The 25,000-nt window shown below is 48.4% G+C and overlaps 1 protein-coding gene across 1 annotated transcript in view; it reads left to right on the top strand.

Annotated features, from left to right (window-relative positions):
* The window catches only part of astn1 (astrotactin 1), a gene marked incomplete at both ends in the record, with an annotated part of 525,801 nt that overhangs the window by 381,359 nt on the left and 119,442 nt on the right, over window positions 1–25,000 (top strand). The gene's annotated exons all lie outside the window — the stretch shown is intronic.

Below are 25,000 nucleotides of genomic sequence, written 5' to 3' on the forward strand. Positions count from 1 at the left end.
GCACGAACACTTACATATGGTAATTAAACATCAAAACACCCGCGGCTTATAGTCCGGTGTGGCTTATATATGTAAAAAACAGTCAATTTTGCTGCTGCGGCTTATATACCGGTGCGCCTTATGGTCCGGAATTTACGGTAATCAAAATGCTGAACTTTCTCAAAGCACGAGTATCAATGCAATGTGTCTGCATTGAGTTGAAACAGGTAAAACAGGGGGGGTACGGTGGGGCAGTGGTAAGCGCTGTCGCTTCACAGCTCGAAGGTCCTGGGTTCGATTCCCACCTGGGACGCTGTGAACGCTGAAGGAATGCGTGCCCGTCCGCATGTCCTCGAGTGCCCACCGCCCGGGTGGGGTCGTCAAAAGGGCCCTTCTGTGTGGAGTTTGCATGTTCTCCCGGTGCCTCCCGGGGGTTTCCTTCATATAGGAACCCCTTCACCAAAAACATGCAATATCCTGGTTGCTAATGTGGTTCCTCCTCTGGTTGTTAAGGGCGCCTGTTCAGAGGGAGGGGAACTGGTTGGAATCGCGTGATCCTCCCACATGCTATGTCCTACCGGTGAAGCTTCCCCTGTCAGGTGAAAAGAAGCGGCTGGCTAACTGCCCATGTCTCGGAGGAAGCATGGAGCCAGTTTTCGGCTCTCCCCAGATCGGCAGAGGGTGGAGCAGCAACCAGGATAAATATAAATTAGCACTAATGGGGGATAAAAATGGGATAAAAAAATCCGGGGGGGGGAAGAAACAGGTAAACCCGAAAATCACAAAGACCTGTATTGAGGAAAGTGGTGTAGATGATCAGGCATAATGTGGCACATATCATCATACTGGGTACACACATTTATCATCACATACTGGGGTACACACATTTATCATCATACTGGGGTACACACATTTTGTTGCCGTTTCTGTGAGGAGTGTTAAGGCACGGCGCATCATCCATCAGCATCAGGGTCTGAAGCATCCCATTGAAAATCATATTTTCAGCCTCTAGGTGGCTCGGGAGAATAGGCCTTCATCATGTTATTGTGACGCCATTGATTTGAATATGGCTCACGATCCATATTGCATGCAGCCCTCTCCGTCTCTCTCATTCCCCCTGTCAGCTGTACAGAAGAATACAAACTAAGTGCTCAAACAAGTCCAAAAAGTAGTCTCATTGAGACATAAAGAGAGCACAGAGGCTGATTCTGCCTCGGAGTCTGCAGAGCCACACTCCAGCGCTCCGCAGCGCCCTCCTCAGGTGTTAAATATTGATCATGCTGCTGCTGTGCTCCTGGATAGTATGTATGTTCATCACCGTAAGGAATGTATGGACGTTTTTTTGGAGGCGGGAGATGGGAATCTAGGCTAATAACCAGTGGGCCTTTTTCAATGCAAACACATTCCCGTATACATATAGCAGCCCCTCTCTGCCTTCTCTGTACAGTAGTAGCTTCACAGCAGCCTCATCGCTTCAGGGGGATACATGCTACAGGCTTACAGTTAACGATCACTTTGATCTGTCAAGAGATGCTCGAAACACCGTCGTAGGACCGCCTGCCTGTTCCATGGAAACGCCTCGTTAGATGGATCTCAGGGTGAAAAGCATTGACCTTTGACCCGCGACTGATTTCACCCTCTTAAAACCACTAAAGTGATGCACGTGAGCGGGAAGAGAGACAGGTTAATGAAGACATAAAACAATTTAGACGTGGATTATAGTGCAGAAGGAGGCGCAACTCGATATTAGTAAGGCTGTTACGATATGGTTTCCGCTCAGTGCAGATTACAATATAACCCAATTATGGTCAAATTTGTCAGCTTTAATCAGTTAGATAACATTAGCGAGTTTGAGGAACCCATTGGATTTTATAATTATACAAGTGAATCATATTCATCAGATGCTCAGTTCTCATCTAATGCTTTACGTCCCAGTTCTACACCACCACTCCGCACACCCGTGCAAGGTTTTGTTTTGCAGCAAGAACTAATACTCTCTAGTCTAAATGATGGCTGGTAATAAGATTAGAATAGCTAAGAACCCCCCACTCATACCAACATATTGCCTAACCCCACTGGTGGTTGCTGACACACACACACACACACACACACACACGCGCGCGCGCGCGCACGCCGAGTGCGACCATCAGAGGATATGGTCGTGTGGAGATGCAGTCAGCGGGTGTTGGTGAACAGTGTGAACATCTAGAACCCCCACATGAAGGCATGGTTATCGGCACAGATAGGCGTGATCGCAGATCTCATGCAGTATGTGTACTGTATTATTGACTGCTTCTTGACAAGTTTTTGTGTGTCTTTATCAAAACGAAGAGCTGTATCTGGATACCATTAGGTACTTTGAAACATCAGTGTAGCGCAGGCAACAACACTATTTTGTCTGAACAAAAAAAATAGATGGTATTGAAAATCATACTGTCGGGATTTCTAAATAGCCCGCTACACCGTAACACCTTAATACTGCCCGAGCCTAGGTGGAAGTGATTTTTCCATCTGCCTTTCAGTCATCCATCATTGCATGAAAGTCTGAAAGCTTTACCTTCATTTGTGATACAAGAACAGTGCCCTCCTCTTTCTTTTGTGCCGTAAAGCAATCTGTGGCAGATTTCTCCACAAATCCGACACACAATGACACAATGACACACAATGCACACAATGTAAAATGCAGTGTAGAAGCTGGTAATTGCTGCCCTCCTCAGTTGCCCTTCTCTTGTGCGTTTATGATAACTATACTAAATGTATCACACTATTGTTCTAATGAATAATTGATGTTGAAAATGTAACACCACCTGGAACTATGTCATGCTTAGGGTCTCAAACATACCAATCTATTAACAGGAATAATACAAAAAAACCTTGGCAAAGCCAGGATGGTATGGGGCTGTGTGTGCCACTGCCACCGACCTCTTTAGCTGGCACCAGCTCTAGCGATGAGCGCCTGGCTATAGTGCCAGGTGCGGAGACAGGTGGCGAGTGCTGGGAGGAGACGCACTTAAGCTCACGAGATACAAAATGGGCAGTTTATGGTTCTTAACGTTTCTTGGCAAATAGTAACCTACTCACCAGAGAGTTGCGCAACGAAAGAGAGATGTTCCTCCGGGCAGCTTTTTTCCTCCAAATGATTGTGACCGTCCAGCGATAGAGCATAACAAAGTGGCTCCATACCTCGGAGCAAATGTTTAGCGCCGTAGACCGGTGTGGACGCGGTGATCATGATAGACAGGTGTGGACGTGGTGATCATGATAGACAGGTGTGGACGTGGTGATCATGATAGACAGGTGTGGACGCGGTGATCATGATAGACAGGTGTGGACGTGGTGATCATGATAGACAGGTGTGGACGTGGTGATCATGGTAGACAGGTGTGGACGTGGTGATCATGGTAGACAGGTGTGGACGTGGTGATCATGATAGACAGGTGTGGACGTGGTGATCATGATAGACAGGTGTGGACGTGGTGATCATGATAGACAGGTGTGGACGTGGTGATCATGATAGACAGGTGTGGACGTGGTGATCATGATAGACAGGTGTGGACGTGGTGATCATGGTAGACAGGTGTGGACGTGGTGATCATGGTAGACAGGTGTGGACGTGGTGATCATGATAGACAGGTGTGGACGTGGTGATCATGATAGACAGGTGTGGACGTGGTGATCATGATAGACAGGTGTGGACGTGGTGATCATGGTAGACAGGTGTGGACGTGGTGATCATGGTAGACAGGTGTGGACGTGGTGATCATGATAGACAGGTGTGGACGTGGTGATCATGGTAGACAGGTGTGGACGTGGTGATCATGGTAGACAGGTGTGGACGTGGTGATCATGGTAGACAGGTGTGGACGCGGTGATCATGGTGGAGCGATCAGCAGTGGACACTGAAAGGTCAGGTCCACGTATTGGGTCGGGAAAAGTACCGTAAATTCCGGACTATAAGCCGCGGCTTTTTCCCCGTTTTTTGGCCCCTGCGGCTTATATAACGGTGCGGCTTATCTATGGATTTTTTCAGCAAAAAAAAAAAAAAAAAAACGGAATTCTCTCTTCTTTAGCACTCTTTCTAACTATAAATCCACTTCTGTTTTAATTTCCTCTCTTGCCCTCTTTTCACCACACCGCGGACACTGTGTGCACTGTAAAAAAAAACACAGGTGGTGTTGTGTTATGTTGTTTTGTTGAAATGTTAATAAATGGGAGCTTCCTCAAACAGCCATCTCTTTCCCGACAATCCCCTCTGTGCACGAACCCTTACATATGGTAATTAAACATTAAAACACAATAAAAAAAAAAAAAAAAAAAAAAAAAAAAAAAACATTAAAACACCCGCGGCTTATAGTCCGGTGCGGCTTATATATGTAACAAACAGGCAATTTTGCTGCTGCGGCTTATACTCCGGTGCGCCTTATAGTCCGGAATTTACTGCGTTGTCAAACAACACTGGAGCGAAGGAAATGTCAGTACCTAACACTGGTCCCTGCTGGACTCTGCCCCTACAATCTGGAATGTCATACAGTACTCATGTCTCATGTACAGTACAGCCTGGAGACACTACCGTTTGTTGCACTTATAGCAGAATGTGTCCTGATTGTAAATATGTACGGTTGTTTTTTTCCCATCAGTTAGACAGATGCTATTTCCGGGACTTATAGAGGCCATTTACACCTGGCACTAACTATGCGTTTTCTGTGATCAGATTGCAATCGGATAGTGCTTGACCGCTCGAAAGTACAGGTGTAAACGGCCCCAAGACACATTGAAGACGGATTGCGATCCGATCGGCCAAACCACCTGCGGAGGCGGTCAGGGACGCATTGTGACCACATTGAACACGAGCGTAAATGCAATGTGTCCTCTCACTCCGCATACAGCGACTGTATGCGGAGTGAGAGGACACCTGTTTTGGGTGATCAGATTGCAATCTGATCACAGAAAACGCATGTTAGTGCCAGATGTAAATGGCCTCACGGTAACGCCGCATCTGTCGTTTGGTTCCACTTCCTTTGATGTTACAGCAGCTTCCTGTGGCTGTTCTGTGCCTTGATGTTACAGCAGCTTCCTGTGGCTGTTCTGTGCTGTGACATTTGAAGTGTCCCGTGGTGGGGACACTTCAAATGACAGATGTGTGAGCAGCGGGCTCACGAGTCACTTCTGTGTCACTGTGCAAGTCATTCTCTCTCTTCTTCTTTGATCTTTTTGAGTAGAAGCGGTGCAGCTTTAATGTATGGTGCCCCCAGTGCTGGATCCATGTCAACTGCACTTCCTCAGTATGATGACATTAAATAAATAATAATAATAATAATACATTTTATTCTAGCCATTTCTTTTTGTTCCTTTGCTCTAGATTCCAGGTGAAGCAGTTATGGTTGGAGGCACGCTGTTTGTTTTTGTTTTGTTTGGAAAGCAGGAGGATAAGGACATGCAGGCTATTTGCTGTAAGTTAGGGCTGTTTGTTTGGAAAGCAGGAAGATAAGGACATGCAGGCTATTTGCTGGAAGTTAGGGCTGTTTGTTTGGAAAGCAGGAAGATAAGGACATGCAGGCTATTTGCTGGATGTTAGGGCTGTTTGTTTGGAAAGCAGGAGGATAAGGACATGCAGGCTATTTGCTGGATGTTAGGGCTGTTTGACATGCAGGCTATTTGCTGGATGTTAGGGCTGTTTGACATGCAGGCTATTTGCTGGATGTTAGGGCTGTTTGTTTGTGGGTGTGTTCTGTGGGCCATCCTCCTTCTCCACTTTCTTTATAACTCTCCGGCTACTCATCCCTTTAACACTATCTCTCACCTACACTTATAATGTAGCTGTGGCCCAAATGAACCGTAACCATCAACCTCATGAAGACGTGAACACAGATCTACGGCTGTCCTAAACCATTCTTTTATTCTCGATTAATCTAACGACAATTTGTTCAATTAGTCGGTTAATCTAATGATTTTTTTAAATATATATACTGAACCTCAAATTCAAAAGGATTACTGACAGATTAATGTTTAAACTGGAGTAATATGCAGTTTAAGATAATCACTGGCAAATAAATGTTTTTCCATTAGTGTGGGGCAGGGAAAGTAATTTCAATTACTTAACTTACATTAATTAAGGATGCAAAGTCATGGGTAGTGAAAAAGGTGACAGATACCAGGGCAGACATAAAACCACTCAGAAATCCTCCTATTTTAGGATGAAAAAGGTGACTGTCACCTAAAGGTGACTAGTTTACTTCCCTGTAAGTTATGCTAACAAACACGTTCCATGTGTTGATAATCTTAGTATGCGTGAACAAAAAGTGCGTTAAACAGGACTGACTCGGTGATGTCTGCTGCCCATCAGGACGCGCTCCGGGTGTATAACGTTACGTTTATACCGCATATTTAATCGTATCATGAGATAAGCATATCGTCCCTATTATTTATAATGTAACATATTATTATTGGTTTAGCTTATTCTCTTCACATGACAGTGTCATTTGGCAGGTACAAGGAAAATACTATATTAAGGGTTTTGCAACAGTTGTTTTGTACAGTTTATGGCTGCTACTGTAGTTTTTACATGCTTAGACGTCCCTCTGCTCATTATCCAACAACTACTGCCCCACTTCTACAATCACCTACAACAGGCAGCGGTGGCCCAACAGGTAGAGGAGAGAACTTGTGACCGGAAGATCGTCGGTTCAATCCCCGGGACCGGCAGGATCAATCTGGGTGGGGAAAGTGAAAAGGCAGCACTTGCCCCTCCCTCCCTCATTACCACCACTGAGGTGCCCCTTAACCCCAACCGCTCCAGTGGAGCTGCTCAGTGTCCAGCAGATCAGACTGTTTTTGTACTGGTCAGTTTCCAGGTGTGAAAGTGTGTGTGGATGTGAACAGGGCGCTCCTGAAGAAGAGAGCATTGCTCTCAGTGAGACTCAGCGAGAAGGTTAAACGAAAACACCAGGCAGGTTATTGCCTAAGCAGGAAGACTTTAGATGTCCTGTAGAGATAATTGGCAGCAGGTAGCTAGCATGCATGTTTGCGTCACACACACACACACACACACACACACACACACACACACACACACACACACACACACACACACACACACACACACACACACACACACACGCTGAGAGGGGTGCAACACAAGGAAGGCAACCTGCTGAGAACACACATAATTTATTAGCAGGAATCTAATCACATCCTCAAATGGAAGTCATTAAGAGTCCTGATGAAGATCAGCCCAGACAATACAAGCTGAGGAGATGACAGGGGAGTTACAGTAGAGAGGAGAATAGAGAGAGAGAGATAGATAGATAGAGAGAGATAGAGAGACACAGATAGATAGAGAGATAGAGAGATAGATAGATTGATTGATTGATTGATTGATTGATTGATTGATTGATTGATTGATTGATAGATAGATGAATAGATAGAGAGATAGATACTGTATGTACATACATGCATACATAGATACATACATACATACATACAGGACACACATACGTACGTACGTACGTACGTACGTACGTACGTACATACATACATACATACCGCACATAAAAGTAACTAATTGAATGATCAATTGGTACTTAAATGTGAAATTGATGATGATTATGGCTTTTAGAAAATCTACACTGATGGTGATGTTTGTGGATCGGAGCAGCTGATGGATGACAGTTTGTGCCAGCAATATGCCAACTCAATGTGACCATTTTCATGGGCCAAGATAAGATAGTCCAAGTTTTGCAAGTATTCTGAGTTCCCCACAACTTTATTCTTGGCAGGATAGAAAGTGCCTCTGAAACAGCATTCATCATGAGATGCTAAAACCCTGCGGGAGACAAAATGCTTTTAGATGGGGTTATATAGCCAGAGCCACCACACTATATGTATTTTCTATACATCAGGCGTTTTTATGAGGGATGACTTTACTTTTTGGTCAAGGAGGACCCTCCATCACTTTGGCCGCGGACCACACTGACTGGCCCATGTCCAACTTTTTGATCAAAAGCCAATAACAGCCTGATATATCAGCCAAATCAATAAAACTCTCCCCCTAGTGGAAATCCAAGGGAAAAAGAAAGACAACATCATTCATCAGTGACTAAACAGCTGCTCTTTGCTGTTGACGTCTTCCTCTCCCATTCCGGCGTGTTGTAGTTTGTGTGGAAAACCACACGGGGTGATGGGGAGGGGTGGGGGGCGGGTCTCTGTTTCTTCTTCCTCATGTCTTCTTCACACAGCTAGAACACTTGATGTCAGTCATCATCGAGCATGAGTCGCCTTGTGTTTTGTTCCACCACAGTTATACTTCATTGGATAGTACCTCTCTAGATACTCAAAGCACATCACATGTCGGGGGGTGGGGGGGGGGGATGTGTAGCACGGCAGCAGAACGCTCACCACACATCTGCTTATCACGGTGGAGAGTTGACGACTGAATGTGCCAATTAGATAACGATGGATGATTAGGTGGCCCTGATGGAAGGAAGGCCTGTGTGGGAATTTAGTCAGAGCACCGGGGTTACACCCCCCCAGGGCACCGGGGTTACACCCCCCAGGGCACCGGGGTTACACACCCCAGGGCACCGGGGTTACACACCCCAGGGCACCGGGGTTACACACCCCAGGGCACCGGGGTTACACCCCCCCAGGGCACCGGGGTTACACCCCCCCAGGGCACCGGGGTTACACACCCCAGGGCACCGGGGTTACACACCCCAGGGCACCGGGGTTACACACCCCAGGGCACCGGGGTTACACACCCCAGGGCACCGGGGTTACACCCCCCCAGGATACCAGGGTTACACCCCCCAGGGCACCGGGGTTACACCCCCCAGGACACCGTCGTTACACCCCCCAGGGCACTGGGGTTACACCCCCCCAGGGCACCGGGGTTACACCCCCCAGGGCACCGGGGTTACACCCCCCCAGGATACCAGGGTTACACCCCCCAGGGCACCGTCGTTACACCCCCCAGGGCACCGGGGTTACACCCCCCCCAGGGCACCGGGGTTACACCCCCCAGGATACCAGGGTTACACCCCCCAGGGCACCGTCGTTACACCCCCCAGGGCACCGGGGTTACACCCCCCCCAGGGCACCGGGGTTACACCCCCCAGGATACCAGGGTTACACCCCCCAGGGCACCGGGGTTACACCCCCCAGGGCACCGGGGTTACACCCCCGGCACCGGGGTTACACCCCCCAGGACACCGGGGTTACACTCCCCAAGGCACCGGGGTTACACCCCCCAGGGCACCGGGGTTACACCCCCCAGGGCACCGGGGTTACACCCCCCAGGGCACCGGGGTTACACCCCCCCAGGGCACCGGGGTTACACCCCCCAGGGCACCGGGGTTACACCCCCCAGGACACCGGGGTTACACCCCCCCAGGGCACCGGGGTTACACCCCCCCAGGGCACCGGGGTTACACCCCCCCAGGACACCGGGGTTACACCCCCCCAGGACACCGGGGTTACACCCCCCCAGGACACCGGGGTTACACCCCCCAGGGCACCGGGGTTACACCCCCCCAGGGCACCGGGGTTACACCCCCCCAGGGCACCGGGGTTACACCCCCCCAGGACACCGGGGTTACACCCCCCCAGGGCACCGGGGTTACACCCCCCCAGGGCACCGGGGTTACACCCCTACTCTTGCGAGGAGTGCAGATGGGATCTTTATTGACCACAGAGAGTCAGGACCTCGGTTTAACGTCTCATCTGAAGGACGGTGCTCCCTCACAGGACAGAGTCCTTGTCTCTGCCCTGGGGCATTGGGGATATTAATCGTGAGACCAGAGGAAAGAGCACCTCCTACTGGTGGTCCGCCAACACCACTTGCAGCACCAGTCTCCCATCCAAGGAGTATCCACAGCCAGACCTGCTTAGCTTCCCCAGGGAAGCCAGTAATGCTGATGCCTGTTTCTCTGCTCCGTAATCCAACGTGAGAACTGTCACAAACATGGCTGCCTTTTGTCTCAGACGTTCCCCTCTCCCTCTTGAATGTGGAATCAGAGGAAATGTGTTGACTGATTTCCTCAGCAAACGTTGGTTTGTTGTGTTTCTCTTTAAACCACTGCTCTCTTATCTCCTCCAGCTTGACAGCGGGTAATAATGTTGTGTGTGTGTGTGTGTGTGTGTGTGTGCATTTGAATATCTTAATAACATAGTACTGTACTTAGCTTTTACACTCTGTTGTGAAATGACACGTACAATCCATTTTCACCTTTCATTACTTTTTCATGTGTGTGTTACTGTGTGTGTGTTGCAGTGTGTGTGTGTGTGTGTGTGTGTGTGTCTGTGTCTGTGTGTGTGTGTGTGTGTGTGTGTGTGTGTGTGTGTGTGTGTGTGTGTGTGTGTGTGTGTGCGACGGAGCGTAGCAAACCGAGCGCTTTCCTGGGAGGGTGATTTTCCAAGTCATCTGAGGAGAAATTGATTCGCAGCAAAGCCATTCATATCGTCTACTGTACACTCTATAGCCATTTCCTCGTGACCATCTATACCTGGCAACGGGGGGGAGGGGGGGGGGGGGGGGGTCATCCAAAAACCTATCTGGCAGTTTCAACGCCCCCCCCCCCCCCCCCCCTCCCCCCTCCTCATTTTCCTCCACCGACAGCAGCAAGCAGCAGCAGCACTGTAAATTGAGGGACCTGTAATCAGCGGTGTGACTCAGCCAGTAAGTGACGGCATCGATCGTGGGGGATTGAAGAGTCGATCTTAATAGCGGGCGGTTTCGGTAGCGGCGTCGGGAGGGGGGGGGGGGGGGGGGGGCACGGGGGCACGGGCGACAGCGAGGAGTCGAGAGCGGGGGCTTTTCATAACGAGGATGGATGTACGAGGCGGACGGCGGCGGGGGCGGGGAAGCCACTCTCCGCTCTCATTTGGAAACGACCACTTCAATCAAAAGACGTCCGCGGTCAAGAGACTTGTGATTTGGCCGTTCAAATCCCCCCCCCCCCCCCCCCCCCCGGCTGCTGTGCTGCGGGGGAAAGCGGGGTCGCAATTAGGCTTTGAAAGAGTGTCGCGCTTTTCGAATGGAATTGCGTCGGAGAGTGGCGCCGTGCCCTTCAGAGAGCCGTGTAGATTGCTCCATCTGCTGTTGAAATCCAAACAAATAAATACATTCAGTCAGCGCTTGTATTTTTGGCAACGTGTGATTAAATATCGACAGGAATTAAACGCCAGCCTGCACGGGATTTAGTAAAAACGGGCCGTTTTAATTTGTACTCCCTAACTTACAGTACAGTAACTGATCAAATGGGTATGACCTGTTCTGTGACCATTAACGGGAAGTCTTTTTGTGGGGGACACTCAAACACTGCTGTCCCACCCACACACACATTCAGCGTGTTACAGTATAGTCAACGCTGTGGCCACTTGGGATTTGGCTCTATGAAAGATGTTTCACTCAACACGAGGTAATCAAGAGAAATCAAGGTTCCCTTTTATCTTGTTTTGAATTCAACTGCTGTCAGATGGTCAGAAAAACATAGGCTTCCCACCCACCCACACACGCCCGCTATAAAACTATGGGTTTTTACAATAAATACTGTGGATTTTTTATTTATTTATACCACAAACAAATTTGATAAGAGTCTTGTGAGGATAGGGTTTGACTCTCCCAGCACCGCCTCCAAGCCTTTCCTGCATGAACGCCCACATTACAACACATCAATGTGTGTCCCCCAGCAAAGGAGGACTATGGATCGTCTCCGTCCGTTAGTTAGTTTGATGCTTCATTAGTTTGTTAGTCACACTAACTTGACTTTGGCAAGGAATGCGGACTTAGTGGTAAAGCAGGTCATACCTTTACAGTTGAGAAAAAATAGGTTTTTCATGATATAGGGTATGCTTCTCTCAAGCATATATCGTGTGCGGTAACCTCTTTTTTTTGTGTCAGTAGGACGAATGGTAGGACGGTGGGGGGGAAAACCCCCCATAATATCTCAATGGCTGACTCACCAGAGGTATAGGTGCTGCGGCTCTACACTACAGGATTGGGGATTCAAGAGCAGGTACATAGACGTCTGTTCAGATGTGGGTTTACTGCGGTGGTTGAATCCCCAATCCTGTCTGCCTGGGCTGGGCTATAGCAGCTAAATCCTAACTATGCTGAATGGGGAGAACGGGAGGATTTCCCCCATGCTGACCCATTGACCACGTGTCTGTGACGAGACACCGCCTGAATGTATAGGTTTTATTTAGAACACAGACGTTTGTTGGGAGGAGCGGGGGAAGGACCGGAGGGTGCTTCACCTCAGACAGTAGTCGGGTTTCCATCCACCTGTTTTGATGCGAAATTTCAATTTGCGCATAAAAAAACTGAGTGGAAACGCTGCCTAATTCGCAAAAACCTCCAAATATCGCAAAAAAGTTTTCACACTTGAGGGAGGCGGAAAAGTCGGGTGTAACGATAAATGGAAAATGCGAAACGTGCGGCGGAAACAGTTTAAGCGATATTCCGTTGTCTCTCCATTCAAAAACAACACAGTTTGCCTTGATCACTGCAAAACATGACATGTCGTGTGTAGCCTCCACACAATAGGGCTACACACGGTAAATCATGGTACGCGCAGCACAATACCCGCCGTGGTAAACAGAAGAAGACTGGGATATTAACTTTAAGGCGACTCACTTCTAGACTTGAATGAAATTGTATTCACTTACTGTCCGCTCCGTGGATTACCATTTTACAATTTCGGAGCCGAAATTGTAACATAGCAATGTTGGTCCACAAACGTTGCTATTTTACAATTTTTTGGGAGATCGGGAGATTGGGAGTCGCACCTGGTAATCCAGAAATGGCGTTATGGTACCTTTGTCTACTTGTAGATCATCAAGAAACTTTAAATGAATACCGTTGATGTGTTTAACAGAGGTGTATATCGGGTCTAGCAGCTGATCAGCAGCTCAGACAGCCTCAAACACGAGGTGATTGACAGCTCTATAATTCGCAAAATAGCAGTGGATGGAAACGCGCATTGTTTCGCATTTTATTTGGCCGACTTTCTGAAAATATCGATTAAAAGTTGCGATACATTTGGATGGAAACCCAGCTGGTGACATTGTTGCAGTGAAGCGGTAATCTGGGACAGCAGGTGTGATGTCTGGTTTGTTTAACACGCCGTAGTTGCTGCAGCGCCGTGGCTGCTGAGACACAAGTTCAGCGAGCCTCTTCACTCCGCCTTCATCAAGGTGCAGCCAGAATCTGTTTCTACAAACCAAGTCTGTTCTCTATTGAGCCGTAGTCGCTAATTCATACAAAGGAGTACAGTTGTTAGTCCAACTGAAGACGTAGAACTGAAAAAGCCTCTGGTATGAGTGATGAAACGCCAACTCTTAATTGTACAACTGTAATTTTGTACCCAGGTGCAGAGACGACAGACACAGGAGGAAGGTTTAGCCGTTTTACTGGACTCTTCAATGCACAAGAATAAACGAGAACAACTGCCAGGCAGGGAATAAACGATAAACTTATAAACGGGTCGGACTAAGGCCGACGAGCTAAACTAAAGTCACATCTTTTAAAGGAGCAGAACTCAGGAATCCTCTCCCAGAGGAAGCAGACAAAACAGGAGGAGATCAGGAGCTTGAGTTGCGTGGAGGTGAGTGAAGAGTCAGGTCTGAAAGCACAAACAGTTCTATAGGCTGCTAACAGGTGCAGGGAATCACAGTGGAGATGATTATAGATGAACACAGCTCTCCTCTAGCCCGTCTCCTCCCGCCGGAGCGACACTGTTACCGTACCCGGGAAGAGCGGCTGCTACCTTGGACAGCGGCGGGGCCGGCCTCTGCTTGCTGGAGCTCTGCCCCGTTCAGCGCCTCGGACAGCTCCCCTGACACAGACAGGAGGGAAAGCACTGGCCTGCGCTCCACACTCACACGCTGCACAGGCCGTGTCAACAACAGCAAGTTCCCACCATGCAATCTGACTGGTCAGACTAGACATTTAGAACATGCTCAAATCAGCATAACAGCACACCTACTGTATGACTCATAGCCGTGCTCAAATGAAAAAGTGCCTCATCACTAAAATATGACAACGCCATTTCCACAAAATTAATCGTTTTGTGTTTTTTTCCCTGATTTTCCCCCCACTTGTATTTGGCCAATTCCCCCTGATGCCCCGGTCGCCGACCCACCCACCCCCCCCCCGCCTTCATTACACAGGAGTCTACTGGACCCCATGTATTTCCAGCGAAACGGAGACAACACTAGCAAAACGTTATTTATTTTGAGAGCGAATTACCCCACAGCGCACAATATGGATACATTTTGTTTATATCTTTGATTTTGTTGGTAACGGTATATACAATCTCAATATCACACTCGACGGTGTGCTTTACCGTCGTTATTTGCACTTCAGTGAAGCATCACTGTTGTTCCGGTAATGACGGTGAAGCACATCCTCTCGTGTAATATTACCAGTGGATTTTAAACAGCTTCCTACCTGCATGACTGAAATGAATCTGAAATGAATCTACACAGACATACAGTATTATTATTATCTGTCTCCATCCTTGTCTCTGTCTCTCTCTCTCTCTCTCTCTCTCTCTCTATGTAGTGTAATGGAAAAAGTGATTAGCACACTTAAGCGGGATGAGAGACAGCCGGAGCCTTTGGGTGAATTGTTCCTCCATCATTTCTTTGTTAATTGCTTCTCTGGGGAAGCGTGTGAGAGGAGAGGAAGCCCGGGGGTAGCTAGTCTGCCACACTTACACACTGGCCTGCTTTTTGGGAGACACTCGCTTCTCGCTCCCCTCCCTCCCTCCCTCTCCCCCTCCTCCCTCCCTCTCCTCCTCCCTCCCTCTCCTCCTCCCTCCCTCTCTCCCCTCCCTCTCCTCCTCCCTCCCTCTCTCCCCTCCCTCTCCTCCTCCCTCCCTCTCTCCCCTCCCTCTCCTCCTCCCTCCCTCTCTCCCCTCCCTCTCCTCCTCCCTCCCTCTCTCCCCTCCCTCTCCTCCTCGCTCCCTCTCTCCCCTCCCTCTCCTCCCCCCTCCCTCCCTCTCCTCCTCCTCCCTCGGCCCATTAAGGTGTCTCCTCCTCCTTACTGTATCTTTTGTTCAGGTGTGGAAAACCACCCTCGACTTCCATTTACCATCTCTTTCTCCTCTCCTCTCTTCTCCTCCCCTATCCCCTCTCCTCCTCTCCTCTCCTCTCCTCCTCTCCTCTCACCCCTGGCCTGCGTCACCTCTTTCCTTCTTCTCTCACCTTACTCTATGTCCTCCAATTCTTCCTCTAGTGTCGTGCCCCTCTACCATGGGGAACATCTGTGATTTTCCCATTTGCCCCCCCCCCCTCTCTCTCTCTCTCTCTCTCTCTCTCTCTGTCTCTCCCTCTCTCTCTCTCTCTCTCGCTCTCTCTCTCTCTCTCTCGCTCTCTCTCTCTCTCTCTCTCTCTGTCCCTGGGCTCCACTCCTTTCTTTCTTCCTCCTTCAGCGTTATTGTAGTAGTAGTAATAGGTTTTATTAGTGCTTCACAGTCATTTCCAGACTGAAATCACACACCAATTTACATACAGTACATGTCATATTAAAAAGCAGCACTGAGGTAAAAATACAATTTCAATAATAACGCAGCTGCTCTACAATAAGATGTAAGTAGCAAACTCATGTGCAAATCCTAACTAAAAAGGGGTAAAGCTGTATAATAGTGATGTGCGGGCCGCAATTATAACCGCGCTGACCCCGGATATCCCGCCCCGCGGGCGGGCCAGATCATAAAAATAAACATTCTGATTAATAGCGGATGCGTTGCGGGCGGTTGAAACGATGTATCATCACTTCCCGGAAGTGACTGTTGTTGTTAAGGTGACATGACGGTGATTCGGTCTATAGGCAGAGGAAAAACATCAGAGTGGGAGACTTCTGTTTCTGTTTATTCCTTTGCTCTAAAATGGTGGTTAGTATAGCCACAGTGTTGTCAGGGGTGTGTGTGTGTGTGTGTGCGTGTGTGTGTGTGTGTGTGTGTGTGTGTGTGTGTGTGTGTGTGTGTGTGAGGGCACTGAGGCTCTGATCTTTGCACACCTCTTTCCCTGCCAGAGTTTTCTTTTAATTGCCAGCCACTGCCAGCATTTTTAAAATCATATTCAATCATGTTCAAGACCCCCTGAATATTCTCTTCTATGAATATGTAAACAGTGAATCTTTCTAAAGCAAGAGCAGTCTCACGCACGCACACGCACACACACACACACGCGCGCGCACACACACACACACACACACACACACACACACACACACACACACACACACACACACACACACACACACACACACACACACACACACACACACACACACACAATTCTAGCTTCATTCATTCATTATTTTTTTATCAACACTTGAATGTTGTTGAATGTCCTTTTCATCCCAAATAAACAACATCATTTCGGACAAAAAGCTGAGAAAATTGCATTTTTGTAAAAGACCGTTATCTTCAGGATCCTGAACTGAATCCAATGTCTCTGAGGGCGGATACTGTCCGGTGTTGCACGTAAATCTGCAGAACATGTGCATCAGCGCCCCTCTGCGGTCACACGTTTTGGTGGTCACAGATTTCGGGACAGATCAAGCCCGCCATCAGAGACGAGAGGCGGGGGGTCGAGCCCTTGGTCGAGCCGGGCGGATGACTGATCCTCCGTACTTCACAAAGGAAGTATGGAGAAATGGTTGACAGGCGTCATTGAGTCCGTGTCCTTGTGGACCATCGGCACCACCCGGTGGTTTAACGTTGCCCCTTACTTACTTACCGTTCGGCCAGCAAGCTTATCCTACTGTATGTGATCCTATGGGAGAAAACCTTTATCCTCTCGTTCCTGTTTCTGGTGGAGCTTCTTCTTCTTCTGTACTATTTCAATGTGTGTAACAGTGCCCCCTACCTTATCTTGTCAATGGCAGGGAAAGAGTTAAAAGATCGCATTTTTTGATGATCTACTCACCATCCTCATGTCAGTCCAAACACCAGTAAAGTTTGAATGTCTACATAACATCAGCAGCTTATTGTCAGCTCTCTCCAAAAGGTTCATTGGTCATTAACTCATTCCTCGCCAGGGGGTTTCTGACACCATGTTCACTGATCTTCCGGGACCCACAGAATATTTTCTTCTTCTTCTTCTTCTTCTTCTATTCTTCTTCTTCTTCTTCTCTTTCTTCTTCTGTGACTATGTAAACACTGAATATCCCTGAAGTGATTTGTGTGTGTTTACAGAGGCTGCTCATGAGTCCGTGTGACAGCGCGTGGAGCTCGGGGGGGAAAGCAGTGCTTTGAGGCACCAGGCTGGAGGTGTTTTATGGACCTTTCTCCTGAACGGAGATCATTGCTTCCTCCCCTGGCTGCTTTTGTGGGACAATAACTCTGGCTCCTGGGCGACTTTAGGAGTGAAGTAGCACTTCATAAGGTGGCCAAGAGCGCCATCTACAGTATTGCATGGCGGTGAAAACGCGGATTGACGTGAAAACACGTCAATGGCGGGGAATGAGTTTAAAACATATAATGACTCCAATCAGCTCATGCGTATAATCCAAGTGTTCTGAAGCCAAACGATTGCAGTCCAAAAGAGCTATATTTACATCTGTGTTTAGTCCAAGTCTTCACCACAATTGTGTTGACCTCTCTCTATTTTTGTGGAGAAGGCTTTTGGAGAAGGTTTGAGAAGAAACCGACCTGAGGCGGCACTAGCAAACTTGCTGAGTGTTATGTGGAACTATAGAAACTTCACCAGTGTTTCGACTGACGTGAGGATGAGTAGATAACTCGCAAATTTGTATTTTTGGGTGAACCAGTGCTTTAATTTCCATTGTTTTTCCATGTTGTGATTTTAAAAGTTCAAGCTCATTATGCACTCATTGCAAGTCACTCTGGTTAAGGGTGTCCGCTAAATGCCTCAAATGTATTAGAAGAAGGGAAACGGAGATGGGAAAAAAGGAACGAGAGAGACGACAAATCCATCTTGCCACGCTGCCATCTAGTGGTTTGACTCCGAACCACCAGTGCTTCACACCAATCAGCGCTCCTACGAGCTATAGCTACAGTATGGACGGGATTTACTGTAGGTGTGATGACAGCAAGAAGCGAGTCCGTGATGGACGTGATAGACAGATGGTTCGTCCAATCCCCTGCCACACGTATTTGAACTGCAGCGGGGCAAGCAAGATGTTTCCCGTCTACTATTTTGCTGTCTTTTATGAGATGCAGGGCTGCTGTTGTGCATATTGAAAAAACAACATTGGCAGTGGATGCACATTTCACGGGTCGGGTATTGGATTTTTGACTTTTTATCGGGTCGGGTCAAATATGAAACCGTACCGGAGGCAGTGCAGTGACAGAACTGACTGAGTGACCCGACCTCTTGGAAGGCGTGTGGGAGTCCGAAGACATTTAGCAGCTGTTAATGCTGTTGAGACGGATCAGTGGGCGGGAGTCAGGTTATGATGCATTTAATGTCGGATTCCTCCCACCTTTAATAGATGGCCTTCCCACCTCTACGCACTTCCTGTCAGTTTAAACTAAAGTTTTTCCTTTCAATCTCCATTCAAGTAGCTATAAGGTAAGTAACAAAGGGCGACTTGTCGGGCACTTCTGATTGGCCAAGACGTTGCCTCAACAGCGATAGGAGCATCTTATGCCTCTTTTACATTATGCCAACAATTACGTTGTGTATCACTACTGCTTCATCTGTAACCTATAGGTCAATGTTATGGAAATGTCATGTTGGCTCATTTGAAAGATTTGTGGTGACTTAAGTACCTTATTATCCACATTTCCCCATTGAGGAAACATGGGAAATGGTGGTGTTATAGAGCTGAGCACTGTACACGTGTGCAAAAATAATCCCCTTACTTGCAGATGAATTGAAGGGTGGAGACGGCAGAATGCGATGGGACAACAGTGTCCTTTAGACTTAAGCTGTGTTCACACCGAGATATTTATTTTTCGCTCTGTCGCTTGATTCAACCCTTTGGAATCGCTCTGTCGCGGTGTTTAAATCGCTCATCAACAGGCACACAAATTGACGGACATGTGGGGGTTATAACGTTACGCAATGTCATGATATTTGTCCACTACGAGCCACCATCATTGTTTACAAGCTAAAGCCTCAGCGTGCTCCTAATGCGAGCTCCATACCGGTAGGACAGACTTCACTTCATGTCAGCTGTCAGGCTGTCAATGCGGTCTGTTGCCACACAATAAACCAGCGGTTTGTTCCAAGCCAGTGTGATCCTTGACTCACTCTCACACGGCAGCCAATCAGCGTTGAACAGCGAGCGACTGATGCCAGCGTAATTTCGCTCGAGTTGGGATATTTCATCTCGGGCGACAAGCGTATTTTCTCCCTATCGCTCTGTCTCTGTCGCTCGGACGCCCAGCGATTTTTCTCCCAGGCGAATATACGCTCAATCGCTCGTTTGCATTGACTTTGTATGTAAACTCGACGCCAGCGAAAAACTTTAATAGGTCGGTGTGAACGCAGCTTTAGAGACGTGAGCTTTTGATGGAAAGGTGACCACTTTAAATCCCCAGGGGCCGGTTGCACCAACTGGTCTTACACTGGTCTTAAGCTAAGTTGGTCGTAACTTTACGACCTAACAGCTACGCCGGTTGCACCAAGACGACTTAAGCCTTATTTTCACTAAGACCAGGCGTAACTCCTACGCCTCGTCAGGAGGAGGCGTAGCAGAGATCTCCGCGGAGACCTTTTTGACCGTCATCGTCGTAACACCGCCAGTTCGCCGTCTTTGAAAGCACGACGTTAGATTATAACTAACTAGTTGTGTGGCTTAGCCTTCCCAAATGTTGCCGTTACTTTTTTAGAATGTAATACATAGAATTGGGAACGTTACATTCAATTTCATTCAGACTCCCTGACACTAATCGCCGCCGCCATTTTCCCCCGGGGCTTCCACAGGAGGAGGGGGGTGGGAGGAGGGAGGGTGTAGTGACGCACATACAGTAGTGGGTGACGGCGCGAGGCACATGTGGGCCAATCAGAGGGCATTCCCCGACAATTCACATGAACGCGCATTGCTACGACCAGCGTAGTTAAGACCAGAGTAAGCCGTGTTGGTGCAACAGGCGTAAATCCATGGTCTTAACTAAGACCGACGTAGGAGTTACGACCAGGCATAGTTAAGACCAGTTGGTGCAACCGGCCCCTGATCACTAAGGAAGTTATGAGATATGAATTGGAATTTGGAGAAGTGCCTAATGTCACTTTTCCCGCCATGAAATAGCACTGATGTGCCTTTTGAGGGAAGAGCTATTAACCTCCAATGGCTCCGTCCAACAGTAACTGGTTGTACTGGGAAGTTCCCAGTTCCCACCTGTGAATGAGTGTGAACGAGGCTGCTCCCGTCAACCTTCCTCGGCCAAATGAAAGGTTAAAGCAGAGGCGTTTTTTTCGTTTCTTTTTTTGTTTGTTCATCCGCTACAAATCTGCTCAGCATTTTAGTGCGTAGAGTGGGTGAGTGGGCGGGCGGCGGCGTGGGGATTCTTTTTGACACCGTCAGGCGTTAGTGGATTTTCACACTTCAAAAGGTCTGGAGCGAAAAAGCACCAACCGTGAGGTTAGAGGGAGACCAACAGCGCTGAATGGAGGCGCCTGTGGGGGGACGCTGTCAGATCTGTTCGCTGTGGCATTCATAAGGAAGACGTGGACGCTAAGAGACGGGGCTGCAGCCGCGATAAGCTTCCCTGATCCTCTCTTAACGCCAGGTAAATCATCGTACCTTCGGAAATCAGGGAGCTTTTAATGGTGCCTTTATGTACCTTTATGTACACAGCAGCACACAGGTGACCTTTGGCCGGTGCAGCTGTTTCTGAGTTAAATGGCAGTGACCTTTATGGCTGCAGAAGCTGTGTGTGTGTGTGTGTGTGTGTGTGTGTGTGTGTGTGTGTGTGTGTGTGTGTGTGTGTGTGTGTGTGTGTGTGTGCGTGTGTGTGTGTGTGTGTGTGTGTGTGTGTGGGTGTGTGTGTGTGTGTGTGTGGAAGAGAATGGTGAGGCAAGAGCGGCCACACGGTTCCTGTGTGTTGATTAAAGTGATGTTATTTAATAAAACGCCTCACTAAAAACACTAAGGGAAAGTAAAAAAAAAACTAATTAAACCACACACACACACACACACACACACACACACACACACACACACGTGCGCGCACACACACACACACACACACATGCTATACACACATCCCTGCAGAGAATAGAAGCTGCCACACACCCATCGCAGCATCAAAGCGGAAACATTTGCATACCTAAAGTTATAGCACGCAACAGTAGCGTTACAGGGCGTTCACACCATACGCCGAAGCAACGCTCAAGCAACGCTGAAGCCACATGTTTTTATTTCGGCGTCTTTGTTAACTCATTGAGTGCCAGCCACTTTTGGAGAACGGACGCTCCCAGTGCCAGAGTTTCAGAGCGTTTTCAGTGATTTCTCGAGGCCCACAGAATATTGTGTGATATTACTATGTAAACACCGAACACGCACAAAGAACGATGAGACTCTATTGTATCAGCAGCAAAAAAAAGTTTATTGATATCATTTTCCGTTCTTTAGTTATTAGTTATCAGCCGGAGAAGATAGGTCAAAAACAGCAAAAACAGGCGTTTCCATCTAGAAGCTGAGATATTGAGCCTTTTGTGAAATGAAGCATTTCAAGCAAATCACTGACTCTGAAACTAATATTTTCTGACCTGAAACATCTGAACAGTAATTTCCTTCAATATAACAGCACCCCCACCCCCCTCTACTGCAAACTCCTCCTCCGTGGGTGTGTCTCTGGTGGCTCTGCTTGCTCTGCTGCTTGTCAGGCGAGTCTCTGCTGCTTGCGGATCCACGTTCGGATGGCGGCCGCTCGTCGGGGGAGTCTGGATCGGGCTCGCTCGTTTCTGGGGTTTCGGTTGTGAGCTGGGATGAAGCTGCGTCCGATTCTGGGCTTTCTGGGCTTTCTGCTGTGCGTTTCAAAGTGTGCTGCACCCAGAGTCTATTTTCGGAGCCCCCCACCGTTGTGCGCCGGCTCCCAGCGCGACAGCGAAAAGCCAAACCATTCTCATGAGAATGGTTTCATCACGGCTTTTTCTGCTGTTTTTACTCAACTTTCTCTAATCTGGAGAGCACTGTCGCCACCTAATGGGTCGGTAAAATAGGTTATACACATTCAACATGCCCCAAAATTTTACAGGAGATGTATTAGGCATTGATCCACGTCCCACCGTCAAAAAACGCTATTGACGACAATCGTCGTCATTGGCACTCTACGTTAGTAATCGAATTGACGACGATTGTCGTCATTGGCACTCAATGAGTTAACAGGCGAGGCCGTTCACACCAGCCGCGCGCGTGCCCCACTCAAGCCACGCTGAAGTGATCGTTCAGGATTCGTTTCTATTTTCCAAGCGTGAAGCTGCCAGGCATGAGGTCAATGGAAGTTGTGGGCGGGGTCAAGGCACGTCGAGCGAAGCGCTGAGGAAAAGAGAGTGCTTCTTGTGTGACCGCTTTAGCGTGAGCTCAGCTTCAGCGTGGCTTTAGCTTCAGCTCTGCTTCTGTTAAGCGCCTGGTGTGAACAAACGCTCACACACAGCTCCACCAAGACTCCACTGTATAATTGATCAGTACATACTGGGCACATTCTGACTCCATAATATCATGGAGCAGCACACTGCGGGTACTGTAGATTCTGTCCTAAAACATCAGCATAGAGTTCATCGGGCCAACTCCCCCCCACACCTTCGCTCTCCTGATCAGCTAGACAGACATTTCTGCCTGAAAGAAAACCGAGTTTTGACAGAAAACAAACAAACAAACTTGAATTCAGCCCCTCGGAAGAAAAACAACACGTTCCAAGCACTCCTGGCCTTATCAGAAAGAACTGGCATCCAGCCTCCTCGGGTTGGGTGCCCGTGCCAGATCTTTCCAGCAGATAGGCTTACGGTTACGGGGAGCCTCAGCGCCTGGAGCTTGGGAGCGGTGCCGCGCCTCCTCCCCTCCACCAGCTCTCTTGCCCTCTTCACTGTACTGGCAGATAAAGCGCGGCGGCTGGGAGCCAGCGTTGGCAAGACCGGGATGAATTAGCGGGTTTGCTGTGGAGGCGGCCTGCAGGAGGAGGCGGCCTGCAGGGGGGCTCCGGTACAGCGCAGCGCTGATACGTTCAAAATGCAATTAGTAAGATTAGTACTAATGAGCACCTACTATATCCAGAGGGGTTAAAAAGGTTTACGGCGCTCAATAAGAAGTCTCAACATTCATTCGTTGTCTTTACGTACTTAATGGTTTTCAGGGGGGCGGGGGGGGGGGGGGGGGGGGGGGTGCTGGAGTCTGTCCCAGCATGCATTGGAAGGAAGGGAGGGGAACCTCCTGGATGGGTCGTCAGGCAGCAGGGCTAACACAGATAGACAATCACTCACACTCCCATTTAGCTATGGGGAATATAGGGGGGCACGGTGGTGCAGTGGTAAGCGCTGTCGCCTCACAGCTAGAAGGCCCTGGGTTCGATTCCCACCTGGGATGCTGTGAGCGCTGAAGGAGTGCGTGCCCGTCCGCATGTCCTCAAGTGCCCGCCACCCAGGTGGGGTCATCAAAAGGGCCTTTCTGTGTGGAGTTTGCATGTTCTCCCCATGCCCCCCTGGGGGTTTCCTTCATATAGGAACCCCTCACCAAAACATGCAATATCCTGGTCGCTGATGTGGTGCCTCCTCTGGTCGTTAGGGACGCCTGTTCGGAGGGATGGGAACTGGTTGGAATAGCGTGATCCTCCCACGCGCTATGTCCTGCCGGTGAGGCTTCCCCTGTCAGGTGAAAAGAAGCGGCTGGCTAACTGCCCATGTCTCGGAGGGAGCATGGAGCCAGTTTCGGCTCTCCCCAGATTGGCAGAGGGTGGAGCAGCAACCACACAAATAAAAAATTAGCACTAATGGGGGATAAAAATGGGATAAAAAATCGGGGGGGAAATATGAAAAAAAAGAAAAGAAATTAATGAGGTATGGGGAATATAGAGTCTCCAGTCCACCTGACTTTGGACTGTGGGAGGAAACCGGAGCGCAAAACACACACAAACGTCAGAAGAACTTGCAAGCCAGACACAGAAAGGACTAAGGCTGGGGGGAAAAATGTGTCCCTCCGGACTGCTGTAGCACTTTGCCCTCGCTACATTACACCACACAAGACAGAACATGGCTTTTATCGCCCTCCTGGTTAACCTTGGCTGCAGATGGTCTCTCTCTCACACACCCAGAGGCATCGCTCTGATGCCTGGAGGTCCGATGGTCTCTCACACCCCCAGAGGCATCGCTCTGATGCCTGGAGGTCCTGTCTGTGCCAGACTAGAGGTGTGAGGATGTCAGCATGGCCACAGATCATAACAGTACCTGGCTCTCTAGAGTTAGCAGAGGCTTCTTCGGCCTGTTTCATCAGCCATCTACCTGAACCAAACATGATGCCGCGGCATATGAGGAGCTTCCGCACCACAATGCCCTGCAAAAATGCCATAATGCCTGACCATACTGACCATAACCCGCTAAGTCTAACCCAACAACTCATTTAGTCTCATATTATGTATAAAAAAAGTGAAAGGTAATGCCATTGGGTTGAGATAATTCAGGATTCTTTTCTTATGGAATGTGCTTCAAGAACCTCTAAAGACTCTTGAAGCAAGTTCGGAATCTATTATATTTGATTTTACTTTATTTTGCAATCAAATTAACACATTCAGTGCCACAGCGCTTCAGTAAAATTGTCTGGAGCCTGTGCCAGATTCACTTCCATTCAGTTGAAAACAGCTATAGAATTTTTTCTATTATGGCTATATTAACGGGGCTGGACTTTAATGAAACATTGAACACTCCTGCTTCTTCCAAAGAAGAAATTTTGTTTCTAGACAGTTCCATTATGAAATTACAGCCTCTCAAAAAAGTGCACTTTCAAGGGTTTTCTGTCGTTTTTTTTTTCTTTCCAAGATAATAGCCCCTTTTATGAATACCTTTTGCACCCTAATTTCGAGCACATTCACTGACTCTGGCTGGTGTTTTCTGA

Source organism: Poromitra crassiceps, assembly GCF_964638095.1.
Source record: "Poromitra crassiceps genome assembly, chromosome: 17".
Lineage (NCBI taxonomy): Eukaryota > Metazoa > Chordata > Actinopteri > Beryciformes > Melamphaidae > Poromitra > Poromitra crassiceps.